The sequence below is a fragment of the Nicotiana tabacum genome, chromosome 1, assembly GCF_000715075.1.
Source record: "Nicotiana tabacum cultivar K326 chromosome 1, ASM71507v2, whole genome shotgun sequence".
NCBI lineage: Eukaryota > Viridiplantae > Streptophyta > Magnoliopsida > Solanales > Solanaceae > Nicotiana > Nicotiana tabacum.
The window spans coordinates 189,104,552-189,127,570 of NC_134080.1; the positions used below are offsets into that span (position 1 = coordinate 189,104,552).

Here is a 23,019-nt window from a genome sequence, read left to right on the forward strand (position 1 = left end):
TACTGTTACAATCACAATAACTGGCAGTACTTGTGAAGTTAAATCACTCACAGCAGGAAATGGCCATTTTGAGGTTGCACTTAAATATACCTTCTGGCAGCCCTTGTTTTTTTCTGGAACATATACCTGGAAAGATCAACCCAATATTGAGTTGTTTTCATCGTCGATATCAAAGTCAATTCAATCCGAAAAAAGACTCATCACGAGGGCAAGGGGACAATTACCCTTCCACCCCAACCCAAGAAATTGAGCGAAACATAAGTAGAAGGTCTATCTCTCCTCGCCCTTTTCCATTTTAGATAATAACTTAACTCCATCTCTTGGCAAGATTTATAGCAAAAGCTAAGATAGGTGTATCGATTAGTAGTAACTGGCCATCATAGAGTTATGACTATCTAGGTTGATCAAAGGATTCTGACCATTGCCAAAACTTCTGACCGAAAGATCCTGGTAGCGTATGGCTCAGCTATTGTCCTTCATTGCTATTCTGTTCCCAGAGGAGAAATTATCTTCCTGCTTCAGAACCAATTACTAGTATTGACTGTTAAAGGAAAGTTGGTGCAACCAATTAGGGCAGCCTGGTGTACAAGGGCATCCCGCATTCAAGCAGGGTCCAAGGAAGGGCCGCACCCGAAGGGGTATGATATAGACAACCTACCCTAATGCTAGTATTAGTGGCTGCTGGATACAACTTTACCGTTGATCCAAGGCTCCCCTTCTTGGTGCAACCAATTACTAGTATGCAAATTAGATGAAGATGGTACTTTGTTTATATTAAAGTGATTTTGCTCAAGGATGGAGCAGCGATGATTCTTTAACCATGTACTTTCATCCTTCAAATACGAGTTATAAAAGAAGATTATTCGTACGCTGGTTAAATTTTACATGAGATTGTACATAAACACACTAGGAACATTCAAGACACATTCATACATAAACACACTAAGAAGGTTCAACACCCATAATCGCATGTTGTTCGACTTTAATATATCAGATGTTGCCTTTAATGGAAGCAGTATATCACGTTTGATCATCATACTACTTAGACCACAGCATCACACCACCATATTTAAGCAGCAGTCAGTTTTATCTTATTACCGCGTTTACTATATGAAGAGAGAAAAGGAGCAATGTCATCCCAATTCCATTCTCAACTAGTTTTTTTTTTAAGTCTTAACAATGTGCTCTTACAGAAAGTGGCTTTATCTCCTGTTCGTCCTTTATATATGTATCATGTGGTGCATTAATATTAATAGTGTTCTAACTATGAAAAACTGGTATGCATTTAGTCCTAACTAACGGTTCGGTTTCCATCAACTCTAATGAGTTCATGTGCTGCAGAGATGCCCTGACACCCCTTCCTACAAGGTGGCTCCGCCACTGCGTACACCACGTGCCTTTCTTTTCATTAGTAATTACGTAATTAGTAATTTGTAAAATATGCATCAGTAACAGTTACGGAGAGTGTATGCATCCAAGTTGGATGAAGAGTTACGCGTTGCTCTTTCCCTCCTTCTAAAACACACAAAATAAAAGAAAACAACTATTTAGATCCCATTTGGCGTTTGGATTAGCGAAAAGTAGCTTCTAGGGAAATTTACCTTAGTAGACAAATTTTAAAGTATTTTTCAATAAATACTAATGATTGAAAAAGATTTCAGGCGGTACCAATTTTATAGGTTTTTTTTTACCACTTTTTTACATTTTATTTACTAGCACAATTGGGTAGAGGTGTTTGTCGGTCGATATGGTATGGTCTTTAGACATTTCGGTTCGGTTTTTTCGGTTTTCAGTTTCTTAAAATGTTATGCCAATACCGTACCTAAATTAATTCGGTATGGTTCGGTTTTCTCCTTGCGGTTTCGGCTTATTCGGTTCGGTTTTCTCCTTGCGGTTTCGGCTTATTCGGTTCGGTTTTCTCCTTGTGGTTTCGGCTTCTAGGGTAACTTCGGTTTATTCAGTTTGAATACTAAAAGTCATAGACTGTAATATTCTTAATTAAAGTACTCAAAAGTAAAAACGTTTGTTGACAAATTTTTTATCCAAAACCAACAAATATCAGCCCACAGAGAGAAAACTGCATATAAAGGAATAAATTTGATCATTAGAAATGCATTGTTACTTGTTTAGAGCTAATTGATGAATTTAGATAATAAAGGAAAGTAAAATTTTAGATTTTTTATATTTATGTTATAATTAATAATATGTGTATTGTGTAATATATATATTTCAGTACAGAATCAGTATTTCAGTATTTTCAAATTTAATACTATTTTTTTAAAACTTAAACCAATTACCATATCGAATATCAAATACCAAAATTTTCTATTTCGGTACGGTAATTCAGTATTTACCAAATTATGCACAACCGATAGAATCCTAATTAATTCCATTTAATTTAAACGTATACTCCCTTTAAATGCGGGATCATGTTTCCCTTTTATTTATCCCACTGAAACAGGTAAGTGTGTGTATGTAGTAGTTTTGTAATAGGTATATACAATTACTATGGAAAATATCAAACCGTAATTTATTATATGATTTATATCTTCACTTTCAACACATTATGTATATATAAACTATCACTTCTATACTATTACATCTTAGCAAATATTTTCTAGAGAACACAGCCCAAAAAGATAGAATTATATTAGACAAACATAATATGGAGATAAGGATACGGAGTATAGAAACGAGAACTTTTGGGAGAATTGTTAGTATATGATAATGATCTCTTTAAGGGAAATGTTTTAATTTAGGGATTTTATTTTATTGTAAGCAAGTTAATTACCGCAGGGAATGTGTGAAGGGATCTTTTTTGGTATAGTATGTAAATCTATTTTTAGTGCCAAGTGTAAAAATAAAATCATTGGTAATCAATGTTAATTTACCTTATAAAATCATTGGTATATAAAGATCGCATTCAATTTGAAGGCAAATTGTGTCTATTATCAATTGCTTAGCATGTTTATTTATTTTCGTTAATTCTAAAAGTCAATAATTTATTAGATAAAACGCCTCGCATCACGTTGTAAGTATATAATAAATTTTTACCCTACTTATAAACTCCCCACTCCACCCACCCCCTCAACCAGTCACGACTTGCTCGCTCGCTCGTTCTCGGTATGTCTTGTGGAGCATATGCTCGCTCGTTCTACTCCTCCACAAGAAAGGTAAGATTCCATACTTTATTTTCCATCTTCACTGCACTCAAAAGTGAAGTTTGAAAGGTGATACTTCTTTCTATGTACAGACAACTAAAATGCATTGATTCCCATATACTTGCCTACTGTAGTGGCATAGAAATGATAAGGTCCTCTTAATCAAAATGTGATTAAAAAAAATTACGAAGGATTTAAGTTTTATGGATTCAACCTTTAAGTTTTTTTAACATTAAACTTATGTTGTAATTTTAGAAGTTTTATACATAAACTTGTGTTCCGCGTTAAAAGTACTTGGTCCACATGAACCAGGTGCTCGAGTGCTACATTTGTTTAACTAAAAAATGGAATTTCGGTCAAAGCTTTAATTTAGAAGAACTCGGGTTACTGATAATCAAAAGAATATATGAAAGAAAGTAATTTGGCTAGCAATAATATAATCAGAAGGAAAACAAATAAATCAATATATTCAGATAGTATTTTGTGTCCCCACAATTGATCAGTTATCTCCCTTTTATAGCTATTTGGGAGATATGCGTTTTGCCCTTGTCATAAGGCTATTATGAGTAATTAAAGACATTGAATGCTACGTTACACAATCATTGTATTTAATACAGATTCTCTAACGTATTCTGTATTTAATGCTCATTAAATACTGTATTTGCACTCTCATATATTGTCAGATTCATTCCCCTTGATTCCTGGACCTAAATGACTTAAATAGGTACGAGCGCCGAGTCCTTTGAATATCTGCCCGTGCCTCTTCCTTTGCCTTTGCTCGTATCTGTTGCAACTCGTGTCTCTTTTCCAGCTGTAACTCTTTGACTAGTCTACGTGTCTTGACAGGTCATCTTTATTCTACTTTAATATGTAAACTCAATTTTTCCCAATACTGAATTTGCAAGCATACTTTTTAATCCAGTTCCCATTGTTGTGCCCTGTTCTCATTTGGTTAAAACAAGCATGACCTGCTTGCAACAAAGCAGAAAGGAAACATGTGTGGGTGGTGGCGACAAAAAGAATTTGATTGGGGACAATACCAGTCTCCGTCTGTTGGAAAGATGTGAGAGTTTTCCCTCCTTTGTCATACATTCTATATGCAGATATTATTTGTCCATGGCATGTGTTTAATATTCGTGTGCTCAAAGACCTGGATAGCATTACTTAAACTCCTAGTTTCGAAGACCATTCCCATCACTCCATATTTAACAGGGACACTTGACTTAAAATTGAACCTGATAATGCATCCATTGAACTCTTCCCCCTGTCTTGCCTAAAATGCTGGCAACATCTGCCATAATTCCATCTATTCTCATTCTACTGAACATTGTGAAAACTGCAGACATACCTCATATTGCATGTTAAAATATCTATAAAATTTATGTTCTTGAAGTGCCCCAATGCACGCTCCATTTTTTCACCTTTGGCAAGCATGTTTATTATGATATTGCTTGCAGTAGCAATCCTCCACGTATTTCCGGGCCATAAGGTTTTAATACAGCAAAAGGTCATCAGGTTCCAGGAAACAACAATTATAACAGCTACTTTTACAAGTAGCTTGACCGAACAATCCATTCTTTTGCACCAATTACCACAAGCATCAAGCAAAGATTATTCTGGTTTACACTAAGCACATTTGCCAAAGAGTTCTTTAGCCGAGGGTCTATCAGAAACAATTTCGATGAGGCTGCGTACATTCTACCCTCTTGTTTACATTTGCCAAAGAGAATGCGGAAATGAGGCATATCATTCCTTTCTTCCTCTTAGCAAAATCTGTATTCTCAAACCCTCAGGGGTTGGCCTGGTGACAATTGACTTGAGCCTTGGGGTTTGCTCTCTTTCAAGGTCTCAAGTTCGAAACCCACTGGGTGCAAACAATTTCTGAGGGCCATCGGACTGGGTAAAACCTGAATTAACTGTGATGCACTTGCGGGAAACTCCTTGCGGAGGGCCTGTGCACCCCCGGGAATAGTCGGGGCTCGAAGAGACTCGGACACCCGGTGCAAATAAAAAAAAAAAATTAAAAATCTGTATTCTCAAACAGAGCACCATTCTTAGCTGGTGACACCAATTTCTCAACCTTCAGGCCGCTGCAATCATCAATTTTCACCTCCTTAAATTCTCCAACACCCTTCTCGTCATTGGAATACGTTTCTACATTCTGATATGCTTCAATCTCCTTGTTTTCTTCGTTAATTCTTCCAATAATGTTAAGTGATTCTTTCAGTTTTACTACTGTTTCTGAATGATTAGAAGCAAGAATATTCTCATTACAAGTATCCTCTGCTCCATTATTTTGTGAATACCCACTAATCAATGGAACTCAAAAATTCATATCCCACTTTGGCATTTCCTCAAGCACCTTGTGAGCCTTCTTCATAGAATTTTCCTATGCCTGAAATCGAGAAAAAAAATCAACGGGTTCGGAATTCACCTTCTTAATTGGAGAAAATAACAAGGCTTTCTCTCCTCCAATGGTTTGGCTTCTGCCAATCGTTACCTCTTCTGTGGAATTTCTGTCTCATCTATGTACTCAGCCATATCAAAATCACCACCGCCTACTTCTGATTGCGGCTCATAAGTGGGAAACATTATGTCCTTCAATGGCCAGGCTACTTCAGATATATTCCTCTTCAACGAAGCTTCTGGATACCAGCTGACGTCGCAACAACAATAGAATTCTGCTCAACCTTTTGTCAAACTGAAATTAATGGCAACAGAAACAATAAATTCGCAGTCAGTAGCTTGCTACATCAACTGTAGTACACGATTCTCCTTGCTACTGTTGATACCATCCTCCTCATCAGTTGGCATTTCATCGAACAGTTTGTGCACATATTTTTGAAGTCTCGTGCTAATATAGTTGATCCTCCATTGAAGGTGACAAAGTTGGTTCGACCGATATTGCACAGATATCTTTCCTTTGTTTCCAATTCCCTTCACCTGGAGAGAAGGAGAATTTATGTGAAACGCTGTCGATTCCTCTGCCGGAGACGTAGATGGAGTTATTAGATGCCCATTACAGGTAATGTCGTTGTGAATCTGCAGGAACGGTGGGAGAATTGTAGCCAGCAATTGAGCCGGAAAACTGTAGTTTGAATCTTGATGCTTGTGTGATGCTGAATTAGGAGAATAGGAATAGAAAATTAAGACTAAACTGTAAACGATGGAAACTATGTAAAATGCAATTTGTATCATCGAATTTCTGCTTATTTACTACTTCTCTGTTTTGTCAGGTGATGATTTTTCCTTTTTTCTTAATTGTAATTTGGATAATCTTCAGCTCTTCTTTTTAATTTTATGAATATCTCATCTGAGTAATCTTTAGCCGAGGGTCTATTGGAAACAGTCTCTCTGCCCTTCAAGGGTAGGGGTAAGGATGCGTACATCGTACCCTCCCCAGACCCCACTTGTGGGAATTTAATGGGCTTCTTAGTTGTTGTTGTTGTTCTCGTAGGAGTAATATTATTTGATTTTGGTAATTTTGAATTTTGTTTATTTAATTTTTTGTTCGGTTGCTGTTGTTTCTGCAGAGATAGAATAGTGAGGGACTGTCAACATGTATGTACAACAGGTAATTATTAATCTATGGCCCTAAATATGTGTAAACAATTAATTGTGTCTATTAATATACATGTTGTTTGGATGCTGATTTTGCAAGGGTGTTTTCTTAGCAATTTTTTATATGGGGTGTATTTCTTCTGTTGTAGGTCATCATCTAAGGATTTAAGAGCTATCGGGAACAAGTAGCCACTGAAGATTTCAGTCCGAAAGTTAACTCTGTTGGTAATGTCATTTATACCTTGGTGAAGTTTAGTGTGCCACATTTTTGTTTGAACTGAGAGATGTTTTAAATTTTCTTCTGTGTGCAGTTGGCCCGAATGGATCTGGCAAGTCGAACTTTTTCCATGGTGGGTTACCCTGATGTTTTTCTGGCTTATTGATAGTTTGATGAGTCCATGTTACTTTAATTAAATAATTTATTTATTCTGTTGTGCAGCGATTCGTTTTGTCGTAAGTGACCTCTTTCATAACCTGCACAGTGAAGAAAGGCAGGCTTTTCTTCATGTATGTTCAGTATTTAATCTTTAGAAATCTGCAGTAATTCATGCCCTTTAATACATTTACAATGTTTCTAATATCTCCCCTTTTACCATACAGGAAGGAGCAGGTCACCAAGTATTATCTGCTTTCGTGGAAATTGTAGTTGATAATTCAGACAATCGAATGCCGGTAAAGTGTTGTCTATATGCACCTTTATGCCATTTTTTCTGGACTAGCAGTCCTGGCCTTGCTATATTTGCCATCATTGGTTTCTAATCTGCTGGAGTTGGCTTATATATGGAGTATAATTTTGGCCATTCAGTTTCCAATCTGAGTATTCGTGCCTTTTGAAGGAAGCTTGCGAAAGGCTGAATGAGAGATAGAGCTTTGATCAAGAAGAAGAAAATTATATGCTTTCCCTCACGGGGGAACCAAGCAAGGGATGAGCGCTGGCGCTAAAGCTGTTGTTTTCTTCCTTCATTTCATAGCGGAAGGTTGACTTTTGGGTATTCAACTTTGTGTTGCAGCTCAATGAGACAACCCTTACACATAAGGTTTAAGTTCAGCCTCAGGGCGGTGGTCTCTCTATCAGGCCCCGCTGCTTCAGTCTCTTTCTCTTTATCCGCATTCCCATACGGATTAACAAGCCTTTCTGTACTCTCTTCCTGGCATTAGAAAAGTTGTCTAAATCTACTAAATAAGAAAAAAATCCTCCAATAGTAGTATAGGTGGGGCAGAAAGGATGAACGGAGGCAGGCAAGTTTGTAAAGTAGAGTTTTTCTCGGCCCATGAAAATTTGAGAACTATACATTCATTAGTACCTTTGGCTAAAGTATCTGAAACCAATTGTTTGCAGGAATAGCCTGTGAACTTAAGATGTGACGGCTTCTGTTGGCAACTGTGGAACAGATATTTACTATGTTGTGGATGTTGAAATATTATTACATTTTGACAGGTTGATAAGGAGGAAGTGGCTGAGAAGAACAATCGGTCTCAAGAAGGATGAGTATTTCTTGGACGGAAAACATATCACGTAAGTAGTTTATGAGTGTTGTTCATTGCCTCTGCTGTCAGCTGCGTGATAGAATCTTTCTTTATGTTGCAGGACGAAAGAGGTCCAGAATTTGCTGGAAAGTGCTGGGTTCTCTCGGTCTGATCCCTATTATGTTGTGCAGCAGGGAAAGGTACATTACGTTAATATTGTTTTTCTACTTCTTATTCGTGTCTTATAGTCTCCTCTTGTTTTCTTGTAGATTGCGTCATTGACATTAATGAAAGACTCAGAACGGCTTAATCTGTTGGAGGAAATTGGTGGGGCACATGTTTATGAAGAGAGGCGCCGAGAAAGTTTAAAACTCATGCAGGAAACTGGCACGTTATTTTTGAAATTTATGCTTCTTGGATATTAATGTTTTGTTGCTAACATTTTTGTGAATCAGGTAACAAGAGAAAGCAAATAATTCAAGTGGCACAATACTTGGACGAGAAATTGAATGAGCTTGAACAAGAGAAGGAGGAACTGAAAAAATATCAACAGCTTGACAAGCAGCGCAAATCTCTGGAATACACGATTTTTGACAAAGAACTTCATGATGCACGCCAGAGATTAAATGAGGTAGAGTACTCAAATAGCAGAGTTGAAATATCAATGTGAAAGTTTGCTCTTGTAGTTCTAACCTATCAATTGCAGGTAGACGAGGCTCGGAAGAAAGTGTCTGAGAACTCTACTGAGATGTATAAGGCTCACGAAAAGTCCAAGGAGCTGGAGAAGTTGTCCAAAGATCTGACAAAAGAAATTCAAAATTTAAGCAAGGGGAAAGAAGCAGTAGAGAAACAGCGGACAGAGGTTATCAGAAAGCGCGCCAAGCTTGATCTTGATTATAAAGACCTTCAAGAGAAGATGTCTACAAATATTAAAGCTAAAGTACTCTTTTATTGTATGACAATAATTGTTCTTCCCAACTGCATGATTATAATGGCAAATACGATAAGGATAAATTGTCATTTTATGCTTTCTGGGATTCAGGATGATGCACACAAACAACTGATGTTTCTGGAGAGAGAAATTCAGGAAACAAAGAATGCTCTCAATGATATCAAGCCTTTGCATGAGAAACAAGTAAAAGAGGAGGAGGACATTACTAGAGGGTATATCGATTATATGAGGCACTTTTTTGAACAAGCTAGAGTCTGATAGCCAAAATTTCAGAAATTAGAATAAAACATTAAGTTTTTATTTTTCCTCCAATAAGAGTTCTGGTCCTCGAGCATATGAAGTTTCAAAATAGAAAAATGTTTTATGGGTCTTGGGCTCCATTAAACTATTTCATCAAGGACAAAAAGAAAAATAATCAATGGCTGTTTTCTTATTTTTTTTGTTGGTTGCTTCTGATACTTGGCTTTTTCTGTATGAATATAATCATATTTGTATCCGTGCTTTTTCTGTATGAGTATAATCCTATTTGTATCCATTGATGTTGATGTTCATTTCATAGCTTTATGTGCACCAAAGATGCAAAATATTTGGTCAAGTTGTTTCATAGTATGTGACTGTCTTGTATTTATCTTCCTGGTTTCTGTTTTAACTTAGACTGATTATAACTGTAGATTTGACAATCATGGTGTCTTAAATAGGATTATGGATCGTGAAATGAAACTCAGCATTCTTTTCCAGAAACAAGGCCGTGCCACCCAATTTGCCAACAAAGCTGCTAGGGACAAATGGCTCCAGAAGGAAATTGATGAATATGAACAAGTTTTATCTTCAAACTCAACGCAGGTAATATTCCTTGTTAAAATTTGTTAGCACATGGAGCTATTGCAGCGTTTTCTTACTCTTCAATACTTTGATTTATGAATGGTTGAGGACTCTGTGCTACATGTTGTATTTAAAGTGTCTTGTCGCTTTGGAGGCTTTGTTTATCAATATATGCTGAATATGTAACTTGATACAAATGCATTTGCAAATAGTATGACAGAATACTTATGATTAAAAGTATATGCAAATGCACCAAGTTTAGAATGTGGGTGATGCATGTGAGTGCAAGGTAAAGATGAACAATGTTAGGGTTTCATTTTCTTATGTTCCCGGCCAAAAAAAAGAAGACTAATTCTTTCAGGTAAAAGCGATACATGAAAGATGGGCATCGGCCCAAGACATAAAGAGTCCAAGGAAGTGCATCTCAGAGGTTATTGATCTTGTCCATTTTGTCATGGATTGTTCCTGTCATGTGCATTTCTTAGTAGGAAGCTCCTTTTTTCTCTCTTTAGTTGTCAAATGTTCGTTTATCTTTTGTGTTCGTCTTAAATAAGAAGCTTCATGTTAACAACAAAACTGAGGAAAAGGTTAATTCTTATTACCATCAATATGATTTTCTACTTAATTGTCTTAACTCCTTTTCTATCTCAGGAGAGAAAGCTTCAAGATGAAATTGATCAGCTCAATAAGGACATGAATGATCAAGATGATATAATTAACCATCGTAAAGTTCAAGCGGACAAAAAAGAATCCCTCATATCTGGCTACCTAAAAGCTTATAATCAGTATAAAGTGGAGCGAGACAAGTTGCATGATGAGCGGAAGTATGATTATTCAGTTATGTAAGGCTTATATGAGTGTTTTCGAGCAGCATTATTTATCTAGAATTATCTGAATTCTGCAATTTCGTATTTGTGTTCGTCTCAGGTCCATGTGGAAACAGGAAGCTGAGCTCACTACTGAAATTGAACGGCTCAAGGCTGAAGTTATGAAGGCTGAGAAAAGCCTAGACTATGCAATTCCTGTTGTGAGTAACCTCTATAACATGTCATCTATGTAACATTCTTGGGTTATGTAGTTCCAATTTTATATGCTTGGTACTTTTTGTTTTACCCTTGATTTCATCAACGAAAAGTAATCTGGTCTTCTAATATTTAACACCCGATTGGCAAATTTCCTGGTATGAAGTCTATGATTTTGTTTACGCAACTTTTTGTTGGGTAGTTTGGTGCTTCAAATTGCTCTTGGTATAACTAGGTGTTTTCATAAATTCATGTGATGGGCGTTGTGTATTCACCTGGGAGGATGGTCCAGTCGAATACCTTGGTCTTGACTCTTGATCATAAACCAGTTGTAGAAGTGTTTGTTATCAAGAGTTGAGATACTTGAAGAAATAAATTTTTCTGGAGCAAAAGAAATAATATATACTAGGAACTGTGATGTATCAGTGAAATATAGGTGTTTCGTGTCACAACCGGCAAGACCTATTCATGAGAGACACGCTAAGTCTAGTATTATATAATGTCTATTAGGTTAAAAGATTAGATCACAGGAAAAAGCTTACCTAGGTGGTGGTACCATTTGAATAGCTACAATAAGAGCTAACATAAATAGGAAATATACAAAACAAAATTGTGATCGGTCAAATGAGCCTGGAAAATGGATAGGCTCTTAAGTCCTCTATATACTTCTAAATAACATTAAAGAATAAACATTGAGACATTTAAAATTTCGCTCTCTGAATAGGGGCCTTCTCATTTCAAAGCATCTATTTCACTCGTGATATTGATTGTTAGATCTTCGTTCTGAGGGAAGAGGAATAGAAGACGGAACTGGGACGGGTGATTAACTATGTCATTTCTATGTTCCTAGATACCTGAAATGGCATGTATTACTGCACTATAAACATGCTTGGTTTTTCATCTTTTTTTTTTTAATTCTCAGGATATGCAGAGAGTATGAAATCTCTGGAGTACATGGCCCAATTTTTCAGTTGATTCAATGTGAAGAAAAGTTTTTTACAGCTGTTGAAGTTACTGCTGGAAACAGGTATTGGCAAAAGTTCTGCCAAGGACAAGGAGCTGCTGATTATTGTCCTATGCTGCTTGCCAAGCTACAAACCTACAACACTGCTTTGCATCCGTTCGATGCTTATACTCACACGACTTACTCTCTCTTCTTTGCAGCTTATTCCATGTGGTGGTTGATAATGATGAAATATCAACTAAAATTATCGGACACCTCAATGCACAAAAAGCTGGACGAGTTACATTTATTCCACTGAACAGGGTTAAAGCTCCACATGTTAATTATCCACAGAGCTCTGATGTTATTCCGCTTCTGAAAAATTTGACGTTTGCTTCTATATATCAGAAGGCATTTGAGCAGGTCTGTTACCAAAAATTTTAGTTTCATTTTGTATTGCAATATTCTCAAATCACTTCAGCCCTGACCTAACCAGCCTTTTGTGTTTGGTCCTTTGGGCTTTCATGGTAGATTTTCACTTGCCTAATCTGTTTAGAAACAGAACAATTTCAATATTCGTTCATATGCCGCTAGATAGTAGTTCTCTATTAGATCTTTATACACTTTTTCTATGATCCAAAAAAAAAGGGAAGCTTTTAGGTTCTGGCTGCATTATTTCTTCTCTACCCTTTTAACTGAAAGTTTGACTGGATTGTAAAGTAACCATCCATGGTTCATTTCGTATCTGTGTTCCTTTAGCTTTGCATATTCAGTATAGCTGTTGCTACTTCTCAGGTCTTTTGTTCCTGTAAGAGTTCTTATATTTATCTCAGCCAGGTGTTTGCTAGAACTGTAATTTGTCAAGATATGGATGTTGCTAACAGGGTTGCTTGCATTCATGGGCTTGACTGTATTACTCCGGAAGGTTAGAACTTGAGACACTTTATACTTTGATTGGTGTTTATGTGCATTAGTCTGATCTGACTGGACTTCTTTATGCAGGTGACCAAGTTAGTAAAAGAGGTGGCATGACTGGTGGATTTTATGATTCTAGACGCTCAAAATTGAGGTTTATGAGCACCATCAAACAGAATACGGTGTCCAACAACCTGAAAAAGAGTGAACTTGAGGAAGTTAGAAATAACCTTCAAGATATCCTTACCGAGTTTCAACCTCTACTAAAATTTAGATTTTAACATTGTTCAGCACTCCTTTTATTTTAGCATGTTATTGTTTTCGGTTTTGCTTCTACTACTGCTCAAAGGTGATTCCCTTGACTTCTTCACACACCACTCATTTTGTGCTGGATACCACACCTTTGACTACGACACAAAACCAATGGTTTTAACAACTGTGAAACTTTTAGAAAACAAGTAGTTGCTAGCAACTCTGAAACTTTTACTCGGATGATATGGTTTGAACTCAAACTAGAAACGTTTTTGCTGAAACACTCACTAATGTTCTTTGCTCATCATTTTAATTTGCTAAAGGGGCTTACCGTGCACGAAGTGCTCCTTGGCTAGTGCGAGGTAGGGGGAGAGTGGCGTATAGCATATACAGCTTCCCCCTTCCTTTTGTGCAAAGAGGCTTTTTCCATGCCTCGAACATGTGACCAGCTTGTGAGGTCATTGAAGGAGCAATTTGCTGTTGTGCCAGGGTCTATTCACTTTCATTTGATACAGTGGTTAATGTCATGTGCATTTTGTTTAAATTGTTTGAATAATCTTAAAATGTCCTCCTTGTGGGGGTTTAGGTGGGGACAACTTATGAATTGAACTCATGGTAGCTTCTATGTATTTGAAAGATAGAGACTGAGACGCACTAAAAAGCCATTTGTCAATTCACTTTAAGTTGGACTAAACAGCATGGAGATATTTTTAGGTTGGCATCGCTCTGCCACGTTATAATCAAGTCATTCTGCTGGTTTAAGACACCACAGAAAGTTAAGGACTGAGATGTAGGGTGGAAAATCTGAAATGGCAGAAACCTGTCAATATCAGCCTGTGTGTTGTATGATCTCTGTTGACTAAAACTATTAGAACATAAGTCTACTCACTTGAGCTTCAAACGTTTTAAAGCAGTTAATGGGCACTTAAGACTTGGTGAAACTTCAATATGTGCAGCACTAATGTATATGTCATTTAGGGTTTTCCCCTTATATAAGTTGGAATAGAATTATCCTTTTTGCTCTATTGAACATGCATCGCTTATTTCCTTTAACTTTGTAAGAGTTGCGAACAATCCTTTTGTGTGGATTAAACAGTTACAAGCGACAACAAGGTCATATACTTCTCCTTTCTTGGTGTCTCCAGTTTTATTTATCATGTGTTCAAAGGATGTTCATTATATTCATTTTACCTTTTATGCTTTCACTTAGCTTTTCCCACAGATAGAACAGAAAATTATTAAACTTTTGGCTGAGCAGCAGAAAAATGATCCTTCCCTGTCTCATGACAAGTCTGAGTTAGAACAGCTTAAACAAGATATCGGTAATGCTGACAGACAGAGACAATCCATCTTAAAATCTATTCAAAAGAAGGTGCCTCCTCTTGAAAAACTTTTGGATCTCTTGCCACTAATGATGTTTCTTCTTCAACATAGACTGTTGGTTTTTGCAGGAGAAACTGCTTGGTAATATTTTGAGTCAAATCGATCAGATCAGAGATAGTATGGTACGAAACAAGATGAAATGGGAACAGAACTTGTTGATCATTTAACACCAGAAGAGCGAGATTCTCTGTCACGCTTGAACCGTGAAACCACGACTCTGAAGGAGAAGCTGATTGTGTGCGGGGCTAATCGGATAGAGGTTTGTTGACGCCAGGATTACTGAAGTCAATTTATGACATAATCGATACAAATCACTTGCTGACTTTTATCGGCTTTTGTAGACTGAAACTAGAATAGAGGAGCTTGAGATGAATCTGTCAACAAATCTTGAAAGACAAAAACAAGAGTTAGTGGCCATGAGTTCTTCTGTCGACATTGATATGCTACAGAGTGAAGTTGAGAGCAAGAATCAGGAACTTAAGGATGCAGTCTCACTAGTTGACCATTTGACTGAAGAGCTTGCAAGTGAGTCCTGTTTTTTGATTTTAAAATCTTTGGTATCGTATATGTTCAAAAATTTTAATACAAAAATGGCCTGCACAGAGGTTTCTGGAAGTATAGATGAACGAAACGAGAAGCTCGAGCAGATCAAACAGGAAAAGGATAGTCCGAAGGCAAATATTCTCCATTATATTTCAACTTCACGTGGCCTGTTTTGCTATGTGCTAATACAAAATTTTCTTATAGGATCTAGATAAGTATCAGAATACACTTCAGGATGAAGCAAGAGCATTGGAGCAGCTACTAAGTAAACGGAACACCTATCTTGCCAAGCAAGAAGAGTACTCGAAGAAAATTCGGGAACTGGGTCCTTTATCTTCTGATGCCTTTGAAACGTATTGCTCTTCTCTAAATTGGTGTATATCCTTTTTGGCATTTGAATATGGAGAACTCTATTTTGCTTCTATTTTATTTTATTGTTTATTTTGTATAGATCTTCTTTTCAGTGCTAGAAGCTAAAAACAGGCAGATATACTTACAACCGTTAGTAACTATAATCATAAACTGTGGCTAAAACTCCGAGCTAAGGTGAAGAGGAGCTGAATTTCCTGACAGGATGCCCTTTAGGTAATTGAATTAACAAAATCTATTGGATATTAGAATAAGACCTAATGAATAATTTGCTTCTTTAAATATTTTCTTTGTGCGTGTAGAAGAATCTCTAAAGCATATAACTAATTAGAAGGTATAATCTCACAAAATATTACTGCATTGAAGCTATTTGGCCTTAGCTTGCAGCACGAGTGTCTTTCAAATCATCTTTCATCAAAACATTATAAACTGTCATATGAGTCCAGTTTGGACTTTTTCAAGTGTGTGAATGCAGTTGAAACGGTACAATTAATTGGCATCATAAATATGAAATAGCTTGTGTTTTTGCACCAGAATGTCAAAGTACATATTTCTGATACATTTGAGTGCCATTTGCCAGCTAGATGATTGACGGAGTTAGGGAATCGTGTGAAATTCATGGTTGTTGAAAGTGAGAAGCGGGAAAATGTTTAGAGTGCTGTCTTATCTTAAAACTCTGACAAGAGCATGTGTCTCCATCTCTTTTCATATGTGTTTGATCTTGTTTATACTTGTGTGTTTCTGGATTGTGTTATTCAGGAGTAAAGGCAGTAAGCAATCATCCTTTTATCTGCTTGTTAGAACTCCCTTTCTTTTTAGTCTCTTTTTATGCTTCATCAAAGGGCAGCCCGATACACAAAGCATCCTGCATTCACGCAGGGCCGGGGGGAGGGCCATACCTTTAGGGTGTGTGATGTAGACAGCCTACCCTAAGCAAGCATTTGTGGCTGCTTCCACGGCTCGAACCCGTGACATATAGCCTACACAAAGACAACTTTACCATTGCTCCAAGGCTCCCCTTTTTATGCTTCATCAATGGAAGAAATTTTAGTCCTGTTTTTTTTTCCTTGTTTCTCTCCATACCCTTCTATTCTTTTTGTGGGGTGGGTGAAGGGTGGGGGTGAGGATGATGACAATGATCCTAATGATGATGCGCCTTGTGCTGATATGGAGGGCAGGGTTGAGAAATATATTGGTGTGAAAGTGAAGCCATGTATTTCTCGTTGTTATTGAATTCTATATTGGACCGATAATTCTGACAATCACACACACAGAAAAAAAAAAGTATGGTCATGGATATCCCGTGCTGTTTACAAACTTTGAAATCTGCATCTTGTGAGCTAATTTTCGTCTAACTCGATGTTCTTGCGATAGGTGTCCTTCACTGGACAAGAAGAAACACAGTCAATGAAACAGCTATCAGGGGGTCAGAAAACTGTGGTTGCGCTCGCACTTATATTTGCCATACAAAGATGTGATCCTGCCCCATTTTATCTTTTTTATGAGATAGATGCAGCACTAGATACTCATTACAGAACAACGGTGGGGAGTATCCTCCTAGAGTTAAAATTATTTCCTGCATTCCTTCTTCTCTATCTACCGTCTCTATCTATGTTGCTCTGACTCTCAAAAAATTTTGCCACACCCCCATGTCGGATCCTCCAAAACAGCCCTAGTTTTGGAGGATTCAACACGCACCAGGACAACATTTTTGAAGAGTTCGAGAAACATAGCCTACTTATTTCCTTTGACTATAATTTTCTAGATTTGGTTCGTGATTTGGCAGACAGGGGTAGCATGCAATTTATTACAACAACGTTCAGGCCGGAGCTTGTGAAAGTAGCTGATAAGATATATGGTGTGATACACAAAAATAGAGTTAGCTGTATCACCATTATCTCCAGGGACAAAGCCTTAGATTTTATTCAGCACGATCAATCTCATAACTGATTCAGGTGAGCATTATTTTTATGATATAATTGTTGATGTATCCCCAAAATTTTGGGGATACATCAACAACTATAGCGTTAACTTGAAGAGATTATAGTGCTAATGGTTATTGACCTCAGTATTTCTTTAAATGTTGGCCACTTTATTGATGTAGTGTTCTCTCCATAAAAACACGGCGGAAATAGTAAGAAGGAACTAGCTTGTTTAAGTTCCATTCTCAACTTCTGATTGTGCTGTGCCCTATGCTTCAGAACTAATGGATTTTATAGGAGATGCATGGCTCCTGTCATTTGTTGTTCGTAGTATATTAATTATTGTTCTATCTTGTGGTCATTGCCTTAGTTTTATATTAGTAGTTTAACGTATACGATGTTCTCTTGCAGATAAATTAATTAGTCTGATGCATATAATCAATCATTTCTTTTTGTTTCGTGCAGTACTAGGCAATGTTTTTGGGAGAAATTCAAAAATAGCCAGATTTACAATTGGTCGTTCAAAAATAGCCCAGTTTCAAAAGTAATCGAAATTTAGCCACTTTTTATGTAAAGATAAATTTGAGCGAAACCACTATTCAAAACCCGGAAAAAATGCCAGTATATTATGCTGGAGTTCCAGCATAAGTATACTTGAACTCCATCATATTATACTGGAGTTCCAGGATAAGTATGCTGAAACTCCAACATAATATACTGGAATTCCAGCAAGTATACCGGTCCAGCATAATATACTGGAGTTTGGAGCACCGGTGCTCCAGTCTCCAGTATATTATACTGGAGCCAGCAAAATATACCGGTCCAGCATAATATGCTGGAGTTCATACACATGTGCACCGAACTCCAGTATATTATGTTGGACCGGTCTCTGTTGTAGCAAAATAATGGTTATTTTTTATTGACTTGGTAAATGCTGACTATTTTTGATTGACCAGTCCGAAAACTAGCTATACCATGCTATTTTTACTTTTTTTTTTGGTTCTTCGTGGAAGCTGAATTAGACAATAAGAGAGGCTTTTAGAGGCCCACTGCATTTAAAAAAAGAAAACTTCACAAACCACTATTATTTATTGGTTATTAGCTAGCTGTAGCTACCATTTACTATATTACTTCCTATAGCTATATTTTCAGTTTTGCTAGAGTATATTCGATGTATTTAAGCTACTTTATTCATGAATACAATAGCAAAACTCGGCGTGAAACAGGGGAGTACAACTAGACAATTATTGTATTCGACTGTATTCACGATATGTATTTGTGAATACAGTAACGTAAATAGCGTAAATCGTGGTCTATTCAGCTGATTTTAAACGGAAAGTGAATCAATTAACACAAATAGACTCCTAATATAACTCAACAAACTCAATTATAAATTTGAATACATAAATACATAAATTATATTATTTAAAAAGACATACGAATACATTCATGGAATATAGCGAGACAATGACTACAATGAAATACATGGAATACAGTGAGATATATTGAAATACTATGGAAAAAAAAAGACAATGAAATACATAGAATACAACGAGATACATTGAAATACAACGAAAAAAAAGTAATAGACTATTCAAGTTGCTCAGCCGGAAACTCCGTCGTCTTTATTCAAGAATAACCCTAATATCGTCTCATCGATAACAGATTTCGAACCTCTATTGTCAGCCCCAATTTACCCTATGTCAGATTTCGACATTAATACGAAACATAAAATATTGAGAAATTCCTAAATAGTAACCGTACCTCACTCTTAATTTGGACATTGTTAGGCCGACATAATAACATCGAGCTTCTATAAGGGTGAATCCCAGATTCCCAGTCAGCAACTCATAAAAAGTAGAGCAGGCAAAATTGGTATTCGTACTTTCTGACTATCGTATTTACATGTTATTGAGACGATAACAGTACAATAATAGGCATATTGGTGTCGAATAGCATATTTTAAACCTCCACTGGCAACGAAAATTTCGTTCGACAAAAGAGATAAATCAGTGGAGAATCATGATTGTATTTATGGAGAAATACTGACGTTGAGAGAAAAAAAGAGGGTGGAGAAAAATCTGAAATAATGAGAGAGAAAAATAATACAAAGGGTATTTTATGGCTTAAGGGTAGAAGGTGACCATAAATAGATATTTGGCTATAAGAATCAAAAGGTAGCTATGAAATATAATTTTTTAAAAGGATATTTATTTAAAATAAATAAGGTATCAACCTTTGCTACATGAGGTAAAAATTCCTTTAAAAAACTTTGAAGCCAATCTCAAACTTCTACACATGACATACTCCCTTCGGTCCATAATAAGTGATTTTTTTGCCATTTTATTTTGATCCAAAATAAATATTTTTTTACATCTCTAGTAATTCGTATTTTATTAAGAAATGTGTCCGGCCAAAAAATCACTTATTATAGACCGGAGAGAGTAATATTCTATCTCCTCATTCTACCTATCCTTGCTACCCAATTTGATATGTGCGGTAATTGTATATTTGTACGTGTCTACTTAATATTTTAGAGAGGAAAATTATTCTTTGTCCTCACTTTTCTGATACTTTTTCTCATGGTACTATCGAAAAGGTTTATTGGGAAACTTTTTAAATAGGGACGTATATAGATCGGGTTGGTTCGGTTTTTATCAAAACCAAACCAAACTAACTATATCGGTTTGAATTAGTTCGGTTTTGTCGGATTTTTCGTTACTTAAATATTATTTCAATTTTACTTTATTAAATTTTTTATAAGTAAATATATGTTTAGTAAAAATATAAAAAATTGACAAACATATTATCTATTAAAATATTCTTATGAGAGAATTTTCTTAGTAACACATAATAGTTATTTTTTAATCGTGTGACAATAATGTTTCATTGATGTACATTTTTAAGGTTAACCGAATTTAGTAACTAAACATAAAAATCAATATGATACTTAAATAATAATAATAATCACTTCACATTCGAAAAAGATATAACAACTTAGTAGATCTTAACATATGATATAAATATGGAAGAACAAAGAGATTGACGCATTTCAGTAACACTTAATGAGAAAGTGATCATACAACCCACTATTTAAGGTTAATAAATATGAAGCACTTCATATACTATTAAACTAGTAATTTTGCACGCGCTTCGCGCGATCGTAAAGTAAAACAGAAAATGATTAAATAATTAAGGACATAAAAGAACTCGATCAATCTCTACTAATCAAACATTTTTTTCATGTTTTTACCACAAACTATTACAATTATTACAACTGGTGAAGTAAAAAAGTTTAAAATTTTTATGCATTAAGTTTAAGTTCTATTATCATCTAAATAAACCTCCATATTATTATACGATTTAAGAAACAAAAATATTGAAATACAATTTTTAGAAGTGGATTTTTAAAAAGTACTATATTGATGAAAAAGCTCTAAGGAATCAAAAGGAAATAACGGTTTGAGAATTTATGCACAAACTTAAAAAGGGATAGGGAGGGAAGAAAGAGAGAACAATAATGAAGAGTAAAAATTGAAATAGGAAAAGGGAAAAGAAGATGGTGATAAGAAAATTTTTACATATGAACAATGAAGGGTAAAAATTGTCTTCAACTGTCATATCAAATATTTCTGTTGCTGGTGTTCTTCCACTTTGACCAATATGGCTTTACTATTCCTATTTCCTAAGGAGGAACAACAACTTTCATGGTGCCGGTTTCTCGTCATTCTCGGCTTCGGCCACTATTTTCTTTGCTTCAGCTGTGCCCACTTGATTGGTTGCGGTCTTCTTAATAGAGCCTCAAAATTCAGCCGGCCAAAGTCTGCAACACCCACCTATTTAACGAATCAATCGGATTGATAAACTTTCTTTAGTGTATAACCACCAGATTAAAGTAGTAAAATTATGCTAGGATAAAAAACGCAAGCAACCTTATTCAGTCTCAAGTCTCAGAAATAAAATTATTTTTAATAGATTCAAAACTAAGCTTGATTGTCCGGGACAATCTCCAGCATTAATAAGAGGACCACCGTGTACTCCTCTTCTAGCAGCAACACTTCGAAGTATCTTAAAGTAATTCTACTATATATAACCAAACTCCAATATAAACAAAGTCCCCAAAATAGCTAACAGATATAACCAAATTCCCAATAGCAATAGAGTCTTTAGTTATTAGGCCAGAATCTTGAAAATTCAAAGAGATATAACTGTATATAACCTACTTCTTAACTATGCCGATTAGGTAAAGGATTTGAACATTTATCTTTAATAGTCACTCGACCAATGAATTCGTCCATATCCAGACCATGGAAAAATAAGGGATAGAACTGAAAAGTAAATTGATGCTTGTTGAGAAATTGATTATACCCAATGCACTATCCAAATTCAGTAGTTCCTTTTCAATCTAAAATGTAAAAAAAAAGTCTTGATTATATAGCCTCACGAGGAAAATTAGATTGGAACATTCAACTAAGAAAAGTCATACTAAATGAGTTGGTATATTCTAACTAATGCAGCTAGAATATAAATTAGAACAAAGTGTTGACAGACAGAGATGAGAACAAAAACATGTACATAGCAAAGCCAATGAGATGATATGCTATTTGATGGTGGTGAGATGTTGTATGAAACTGATTGAATAATGTATTTTGCAACCTTTCTATTAAGGCTTATATATATTGCTTCTGACAATCGTAAAAAACCTACGGCTCTACACTTTTAAGTATAATCATCTGTTATCTTTGGAACCTCTCTGAATCCTTTTCCACCCACTACCTCTCACATCCTCCTGGCACTCTGTCTACTTCTTTCTTTTTCCCTTCCACTTCGTCTATTTTCTTTCTTTATCCAACTTTGCTATAATTAGTTACTATTTGAATTTTTGGCTCGAAGAATAGAAGGTAAAGAGGATGATGATTCTTAACTGGTGATTCTTTCTTGTAAACAATCAAACAAAGTAATTTCATTGTCACAGTTTTTCATTTTTAAGTCTTTTTCTCTTAAACGTAAATCAGACTCTCAAGAAAAATACTGTGAAAGCTAAATGGAAAGGAAGAAGGAGAGGATACAAAGTTTCGCCCCAATCCCTGTGCTTGACCTCAATCATACATGCCACTAATCACGCTTTCTAGACAAACACGATAATATCCAAATGGAATGGAAAAAGAAGAGTAAACAGTTTCATCCAAATTCCCAAGTTGGGAGACTTGTAGTCGTACACTGCCAAAAACTAACGGAATTTTTTTTTAATACAGAGACACATGGAATTAACCACCGACAAACATGAAGAATTTGTATCTGCCAATATTTCCCATAAGCGGAGATTGCTTCTTCTATATAGATTTCCTCTACCGTGTCAGACATTACGTGTCCCCTTTATATGAAAGGATGCATGGTCTCGCCTAAGATCACAGAGAGGTTAGAAGATTCGCGACATATTTTAAAAATAGATAGAGCATCCTTAATGCATCCTTATATATGCACAAATAGTCTGATAATGTAACAAAGTAAAGAGGGAAGATAAAGTAAAGTATACATCATTTTCCCCGAAAAACAATGCAAAAGATGGTAAACATATGCTCCACATATTGTTCATCTTCAATTGGGTGCGCTCCTTATAATCTCGTTCTCTGCTCCTTGAATAGTTCAAGAAAATTAATTACTGTCAATTTTCAAAGCCATTTTAAACAACTGATGTTAATTGGCG

At 35.9% G+C, this 23,019-nt stretch overlaps 1 pseudogene; it reads left to right on the forward strand.

Moving 5' to 3' along the window:
* Window positions 1-3,653: 3,653 nt before the first annotated feature.
* Window positions 3,654-17,626, forward strand: LOC107789660 (structural maintenance of chromosomes protein 3-like; annotated as a pseudogene).
* The last annotated feature ends 5,393 nt before the right edge of the window (window positions 17,627-23,019 follow it).